This window comes from Cynocephalus volans, chromosome 11, assembly GCF_027409185.1.
Source record: "Cynocephalus volans isolate mCynVol1 chromosome 11, mCynVol1.pri, whole genome shotgun sequence".
NCBI classification, from domain to species: domain Eukaryota; kingdom Metazoa; phylum Chordata; class Mammalia; order Dermoptera; family Cynocephalidae; genus Cynocephalus; species Cynocephalus volans.
In genome coordinates, this window is record NC_084470.1 from 1,322,141 (window position 1) to 1,331,270 (window position 9,130).

The following is a 9,130-nucleotide window of genomic DNA, read 5'->3' on the forward strand; positions in this document are numbered from 1 at the left end:
CAGCCTTCACCTGCACCCTTAATTTTGGTCTCCAAGGTGCATACAGCATAGGAGCTGCAGAAGAAGATTTATTGAACTGTGGGAAGAAAATATTAGAACTTCTATTTTGTCTTTTAACTCATCTTTTGGCCTATGTTTTATCATGTGCATGATATACAAGTAGAATATTTCATGCTAATAGTTTTACACACAGAGATAAGAGCATGAACTCAGCAGCAAGGCTCTGTGAGCTCTAATCCTGTGGCACTTACTACACGTGTGACCATGAGAAAGTAAACTAACTACTCTACACCTGCTTTTTTCATTTGTAAAACTGTATAGTAACGGTTTATACTTCATGGAGTTGCTATGAAGGTGACGAAGCTTAAACTAGTTAATATTTTTAAAGCATTTAGCTCAATACTAAACATAGAAAATACATACGTGTTAAACAAGCAAACATCCATATGTGCATGTATGACGGATATGTGCCCCCAATGTTTTAACTTACAGGGAGAATCTAGTCACAAAGTATGCAGGCCAGTCCTCTTATTCATTCTTGACACCACTGTCTCTACCATAAAATCTTTCTTCATTTTCTTCCACATCCAGTTTAAATAACACTATCTGATATCCCTAATCACTGTGCCCCATCCGGCGTGCTGTCGGGCCTGTAACCAAGAGGCCAGTACTGCTGCAGAAAGGCCACCTGGGCAGGCTGCTGTCTTTCCACATTGATGACTGCCTGCTTCGTACAGGCTTTCTACTCTAACTACGAGGGTATGTCAAAAAGTCTGTGGAAGGATGCATATTATGTTTTAATTCTATTATCTTTTAATTCTATTTTTTCTCAAACTTTTTGACCTGCATCGTTCATCAGTAACCATTCACATCTCCTTCTGTCCACAACCTCCAACCCCCCTCCTTCTATGGTATTTACCTCTTCTTGCAGCATTTACCTCTTCTTTCACTGAGAAAACCTGAAATCTCCAGAAGACATCTCTTTCACGTCACAGGACAGGGTCTGGAGATCTATCCGCAGCTGCTCTCACTTCTCTCTCCTCTCCACAGCTTCTACAGAGGAGGAGCGTGCTCTTCCTCAAAGGGCAGCGTCCTGCATCTGGGCTCTGGACCCCCACCCGGTCACCTTAATAGGTCCTTTGCTCCTTTAATGTCTCCCTCTTTTTCTTTTCACCTCCTTACCAGATCTTTATCTCTTTACTGGATCATGTTCTGCCGTGTCCAAATAGGCTTCAGTGTTTTCATTCTTAGAAACAAAATAGAAAGAGAAGAAAATGAAAAATCCTTGTGTGGCTCCACAACCCACTGCAGCTATCACCCCATTTCTCTGAGATCCCCATACTGGCCAGTCACTGAAATAAATAAGATAAAATAAAATAAAGTTGCAGATTCCTGGTGCTATCCCTGGAGATTGGGACTCTGTAGGTCTGATGTGAGATCCTGAACTCTGTGGCCTTCACAAGAGCTTTTGTGCCTCTGAGGTGAAGCTGAGATGGGAGTCACTGCCCTGTTCTGCCTCCACTTAATGGTCCCACGGCTTTGCCCCTTGGCTCCACAGTGGTGTGTGAGCCCATTCGGTGGATCGGAGCAAGAGGGCAAGCAGGCCACAGTTGTGAATTTTGTCCTCTGGGCAGGTCTTTCCCTCTCATAGCCACACCTGGACTGCCACACTGGCCTGAATGTGGCTGTGGCTGCCTCACAAGAAGCCCTCACCAAGGTCTGGAAAATGACACAGTATTGCCTTAGTGTTTTAAGGAAGCCTTTTGAATTTTTATCTTATATCTGGAGATAAGTTTACAATCAACTTCTTGAAAGACTTAGAAGAAATGGCTTTCCACAAGGAAGTGATCAACAAATGAATTTCCAACTGATCCTTTATGTTACTTTGTTAGAGATTCCAAAAATCTAGTGTGCATTGGAAAAGTTTAGAACAGGTGATCCAGAAGAGGTAGGCAAGAAAAAACCACAGGGAAATGTTTACAGAAAGCTCCAAGATCAGCTAAACAGAGGACCAGATGTTATCACAAGCTGCTCCATGTTCGAAAAATTCTTCTACAGAGTTTTGGCCAAAAGAAATAACTGACATCTTCTTGAAAACATGGGTAGCTTTTAGTACCGGCAATTAGGTACTTCAGTTTTTTCTAGTTATCGTGTAGAGTTATCACTTCTCTCAAGCCAAGTAATAACAGGTCTGGCCACATTTCAACACAAATTTGGAAATGTCCAAACAACATTGGGATCTTAATCCCCAGTGATTCTTTCAGCTTTTGCTCTTGCACCCATTACGTAAATTATGGTCAGAAAAAGAAAAATAAAGTTATTATCCTTAACCACATGTAAATCCAGGAACCACCTAGGGTGGGCTATGTTCAAGTGTGTAGAAATCCTCACATACCTGGAGGTGAAGGAGAACTCAATGTTGGCAAAAATTGGTAACGGGTACCACATAGACTGAGAAGCTCAGTGTCCTGGAAAGGGGAGAGAAGCATAGGAAAGCCACCTAGGGGAAGTGGGACAGCCTGGTCCTGGTCCATAATGCAGAGAAGAAACTACTTGCACTAAATGAAATGGTGCAAGTGCAGACACTACAGCTGCACGAGGCCCTCCTGATGAGAGAGGCAGGAACATGGAGGCCACAGCCTGGACGTGAGCAGTTGGGACAAATGCTCTAAGGGGTACCTCACAGGGGCGAGGTAGGGAGACAGTAGTTACACAAATAACTGCAAAAATGAAGTTCTGACACTGTCATAATAATGAAGGCTGACACTGGAGTGTCAGTGTGGCTGCACCTTTGTGGCCAACAGAGAGAACGGCACATACTGAGATTGGAAAGAAAGGCAGCCAGGACACATGGAGGCCTCACAGAACAATGCAGGAAATGCACATGTTGTCTGAAATGCAATGAGGAGCTGAACGGCTTTAAGCCAATTTATGCTTTTAAATGATCACTCTTGGTGCTGTTTGAAGAATGGGTTGGGTGAAAATGGGGCAAAAGAAGGGGCAGAGAAAGTAGTTATGGTGCTACGGCAGAGGTCAGGTAAAAGATGACAGGGATTTATTCCAGGTGAGACATAGATTCTAGTTCTGTCCTGGAGGTTCAATCAATGGGATTTGAACACATGGTAGATAAGGGAGAGGAGAGGAATCCAAGATGACTCTCAAGCTTCTGAGTTGAGTAACTACAGAGATAGGGTGTCATTTATTCAAACAGAAAAAGATTAGCCCAGAGATTAGGAAAAATCAGAAGTCTAATTTTGAACCTATTAAATATGTAATTGTTTTGATAAATTCAAAAAGGGATATCAAGTAGACAAATGAGTTTCTAAGAATCGTGCTCCAAGATGAGCACAGGGGTGGAAGTCAAGAGTACGTTTAGGAACATAGCGTCCTAGGCGTTCTCATGGATTTATTCAGTACGTGTTTAGTGATTGACAATAGAGAGCTGGGTACGGGCGATGCTGAGGGAGTCTAGGAAAGGTGCTGGCTTGATGAACTTTGCATTCTAATGCACATCCTTTAGTCCTCAGGTGCGTTCCCGTGAGATGGGCAGTGTTATCCTCCCCAGTCCGTCACGGGGAAGCCGAGGCACAAAGAAGCCTTCCACAGAGAGGGATAAAGGTAGCGTTGGGATCTGAATCTCAGCAGCATGACTGCAGAGCACATGCTGCCAGTGGCCGTGCTGTGCTGCCACTGCTGATGCTCGAGGACAGTCCCCCTTTTCTGTTGCCAACATATGAGAAAATGGAACTTTGGAAAATGGAGGTAAAGAAAGAAGATTGTGACTGTTAAGTCAGATTTAGAGCCAAATGCTAAACTAAGTGCCAAATCACCCTGTGCAAACTAGCACTAGGAGCCTGAAGGTTTCTACCCGCTCTGCTGTTCATTACTCACTACTTCCTAAGGTGGTGAGTTCAAGAGTCTGCACATCCCAGAGGACTGAATCAGGAGAACGCGGCTCAAACCCCCAAGCTCATGTTAAGACAGTGCAGGGCATTGGCACACAAATGACACACACTTGAGTACTAGCCCAAGTACCAGTACCTGTGACACTGAGCAAGTCACTCAACCACTTTGAAACTATGTTCCTCATCTGTAAAATGAGCATAACAATAGTATTTTCCACATAGGGTTATGGTAAGATTGAGCGTGATAATGTCTGTAAGTAGAGTTCTGGAACATAGAATGCCCCCAATAAATTATTACCCGTAGTGACAAATGGGCCTAATATTACTTTTTACATAAGAGTTAATGGGACCTTAACAGGCACTAGTTCAAAAAGTGTGCTTTGTCAAGCTTCTAGCAGTCATTTCTGTCCTAATCATATTTTGCCCAATTAACATCAAATTCCAATCCATAGTCGTGCCAGGGAAAAAAGCCCACAGGCAAGACTTCTCTTAAATCCTGGTGGTGTATAATCAGGGAGGACATTTGCAGAGCCAGGGACAAGTCCTGCTGGCTCGGGACATAATCAAGGAACACGGAGACTCAGAAATAAGCAACTGAGCTACCATGATTAAGAGAATTTTCCTTCAAAGGCTATTGGTCCCCTGAAGGAAACGTATCAAGGACTACCATAGAGGGAATTTAGGACAATTTGCTCTCAAGGGGTTCAATTATTTCTAAATATATTTTCAAATAAATGAGACTTTCTTAAACCATTTATCACCATAGCAACTAAGCTGGCAGGGTTGGTGGAAGTTTTAACTTCTACCAACTGTGAAATATGCTGGTTGTTTGCAAGTCTTTAGAAAAAAAGTGCTACATTGAATAAGGAAACAATAAATTCATGAAGGTTAACAGGAAGTTAATGAATAAAGGAATGATAAGAGAATTTGCAAAGACATACTACAACCTTACTCTGATGGTTAAATAATAAAAAATAGTAATAACAATAAAATAATTCCATTAGGACCTCATTATTCCCCCGATCTGGTCATCTCTTAAGTAAAACAATTCTCTTAAAATACCGATGCTTTCCTCTAATCATACGCTCCAGCACATGTAGTGCCTAAGTGACTGTGGTCTGGAGATCCAAAGACATTGGTTCTAGTCTTGGTTCGATGCCAATTAGCACCAGGTGTTGAGCAAGACTTTCAACTGTTTCCTTTTCTATACGATGAGGGGATATTGCGGTTTGTTACTCACTTTAAATAGGTGAGGTAAACACTGACTTTTAAAACATCTTTGTGACTTTTAAAAATGTCTTTCTCTGCATAAGTACAATTTAGTTATTTTTTAAAGTTCTAGTTAATGAATTGGGTTTTCAGACTCATGGGCTACATGCATATGTGAGATCCTGACTATCCGCTTATCTTTGCAGACATTGAACCATACTAAAGGGAAAGGAAGGGTGACCACTACAAGGCGTTTTTGAAGAAGGGTAGAGGGTGGATATTTACATCTATTGAGCAACTATGTATCTATAGGAACTTTCATATATTGTCTCCTTTAATCCTTACAATCTTGTATGTTAAGGATTACAATTCCCATTACAGAGCAAGAAAAGAGAAAGTTTAATCCACTTGTTCAATGCTCCACCTCCAGCACATGGTGGGGCTGGGATTTAACCTATGTCTGCATGACTCTGGAGTCAGGACCCACCAGGCTGCCTCTCCTTCCAAACCATCTGCTTCAAAATCGCAATGTAGTGGGAAGAGATTTGGTCAGAGAGCCAAGACCTAAGATTTAGTTCCAGCACTGTCATGTACACACTGTCTGACCTCAAGCCAGTCTGTCCTGTCCTTGGGCTTTCATATCTTTACCTGCAAGGGACTAGTTTATACTGAGGGACCACTTCTGGAGGAAGTGGGCAATCTAGACAAAGAAGATAAGAAAAGCATCTAAATAAGGAGCTAGAGGGTGAGAGTTTAAGTCTCATTGTGGCCACGGGGATTTATGCAGGGAGGTGCCCATCTGTGCAAGAGCAGGCTCAGCCCTTTGAAAGCAAGGATGAGCTTGGGCAGCAAAGATTTTAAAAGGGATTCATTCAGAATTCACAACTGGAAACAGAAATCAGACACTGAAATAAAATAAGCTAGAAAAGAGCTTTCTGGCAGCTGTTAAAAGCAGCAGGCTGCATTCAGCTCTCTCTGCAGGTGAGTTACTTTCAACTAAACCCAGTGTCCAGACATGATAAGAGCAGCTTCTCTTGGAAGAGTAGACTTTTCTTAAAGATATTAGTACTATCTTTTGTGGGGTTCCCTTTCCAAATGATCTCACACCACATTGATAGGGAAAGTACATTTATATTGTCATTGGAATCACACCACCCCCTTTTCCATACACCCCAAGGAAATAATCAGCTTCAATGAATGCAAGAAAACACAGCAACCCTCACCTTACTCCTGGCAGCTTCATCGAGGCTCAGAAACTATCAAGCACAAGCCCAGCAATGGCTCCCCAATGCATGAATTAGAAGAGAAGCCATTAGTTGCATTTATTGGATATTATCCCTCTAAATAAAAATGGAAGAGGGAATTTCTGTTTTAAGAAAGGATAACAGAGCAAAAAGGAGTCAGCCAGGGTGGGTGCAATCCTGACCGTTTGGCTTACTAGTTGAGTGATCTTAGTAAATTACTTAACCACTCTGTGCTTCATTCTCCTCTTCTCAAAATTCTAGCAGTTGCCAGTTTCCAAGGAGTTAGTGTGGAGATAAAAACAAAAGACAAAACAAGGAGTCAAAAATGAGCAACTTGGGAAGCTGCTGGGCAATAAAACGTAAGTGGGATGAAGTTTCAAGGCGTAACACTGACAGTGTTAGGAGACAGATCCCATCCAGTTATGAGTGGACTGGCAGGAGCTGAGGGCCCGATACCCAGCCAGCTGCAGAAGTGTGGGCAAGCCTGGGGCTGTGACTGCTCACATTGTGACCAAATCACCTAGACAAAGGGTGAGAAGAGGAAGCAAGGAGTCCTCAGATTCTGGGAGAATTAGCAACATCTAAAACTATCACCTCCAATGGCAGAATGATAAAAAGAGGACTGTATGAAGGAGCTCAGGTACAAGTTGCTTTAGTAACACTTTAAATTTGCATTCCAGCGGGCTGCAACGGTGGAGAAGTCACACAACGCCCTTCAATTCTTCTGCACATCCTTCCCTTTGCTTTCAAGTCCAGGACCCCAGCTACGATGCTCTCACTGCTCCGCATGTGGCATCCATCCAGCACCCACCACCTGGACCCAGGAAGAAAGAATGAAGGCTTGTGAGTGACACCCTGCTGAGGGGCACTCAGCCCTCTACTCCTACCTCCTGCGTCTGTGCGGGGAGAGAGGACACCACTTACTCTCCCTCCCATTGTGTTTTTAGCACACTGTCCTCTGCAGCTATACCCGCATTTCTGGGTGGCACGGGCGAGGATGTCCGGAGCCCTCCACATAAACCCAACCAGTGGTAAAGCCGATGTACAGCCCAGAAAGAGCTGTGAGCAGCTTCTGTGCATAGTCACGGGCCACTTTCTTCCCTTATGGCCAGACCTTTCACTAGCACGGTTAATAACCAGTCCTCCAAACACAACTGCTCTTTAAAGAAACTACTGAATTTTTAAACTTTTCTTTCTGAAATAATTACAGCCTTACAGAAAAGTTACAAACATAACCCAATATACTTCACTAAGCTTTAGTTGCAAGACACTTCACTAAGCTTTAGTTGCAAGACGGAAGAATGTGTAAAGAACTCCCATGCACCTTTCCCCCAGCTTTGCCTCTTGCTAACACTTGCCACATCTTCTACACCACTCACCATCTCTTACGTAATCTCTTTTCCATAGACAAACACATGGGTCAAACTTTTCCCTGAACCATGAGAGTAAGCAGCAAGTCCCTTTACTGCTAACCTTTGTAATCTGTTTCCTAAAAACAGAACATTCTCTTACATAATTGCAGCACAGTGGTAAATACCAAGAAAGTTAACATTGATACAACGCTGTTATCTAATCCACACTCCATATTCAAATTTTGCCACTTTTCCTAATTGATGTCCTTTACGACTTTTTTCCTGGTCAACTGTCATATGCTGCCCTTAGCTGCCATGCCTTGTTAGTCTCCTTTAATCTGGAATTGTTCCTCCATCTTTCTTTGTCTTTAATTTGACATTTTCAGAAAGTACATACATTGTACTTTTTATATAAAAATGTCTCTCCATTTGAGTTTACCTGATATTCCCCATCATTCCAGTTGGGGGTGCCTTTTTGGAGGGAATATCACAGAACTGATGCTGTGTTCTTGTCGGTGCTGATGGCAGGCACAGGGTGTTAGTGTGTCTCATTACCGGGATGTTAACCGTGGTCACTGCATAATTTCTCCTGCTCCTTGCAGTACTATGTGAGAGTATGGATCGACGGTACTCAATCCTTTCTGCACATGACAATCATCTTGGTACAAAACAATAACAACCACAATCTTGCGTGTCCAGCCTTCACCCTGAATCAGTGATTCCCAACGTTTGCTGCAGATTGGAACCACCTGGCATCAGCATTTAGAAATGTGATGTCTGCCTGATGCCTGGCTCCCACATTCAGAAATTCTGACATGTTTTCTTTGGGTATGGCCAGGGCATTGGAATTTTCAAAAAGCACTCTAAGGTTGAGAATCACTGTGCTGTAAACCAATTAAATTAGATTTCCTAAGGGTGGCCACCAGAATGCATTCAAAAGCTCCCTGAGGAATCTTGATGTGCAGCCAGAGTTGAGAGCCACAGGTGCACACCTGGGAGATCAGTACCTATATTTAACCAAAGAGTAAACCTGGTTTTCTCATTACCATACAGCTGATAAGTGGTGGGGCCAACCCAAGCCTTCTTTTCTGCTAACCGTAATTCTTGTCTGAATGTGGCAGAACCCAGTCAGCTGATAATAACTTCCCCAGGGAGGAATCAAAAGGGTTATTTTTCCACTCCCAGTCCTGGGAATCTCAGAGAAAAGTGGACAGTTACGTTCAGGTTGTTCTGTTACTGACTACGTCCTTTCTACTCATATGCGCAGCAATACAGACAGCAGAATCTCAGGCCCCACCAGAATCTGAATTCTAGCAAGATCTCCAGGTGTGTTAAATGCAAATTAAAGTTTGAGAAGCATCGGCCCGTGCTACTGTACAGTAATGCAGAGGTTGGCAGAATTTTAGAGTTTATGGATGAC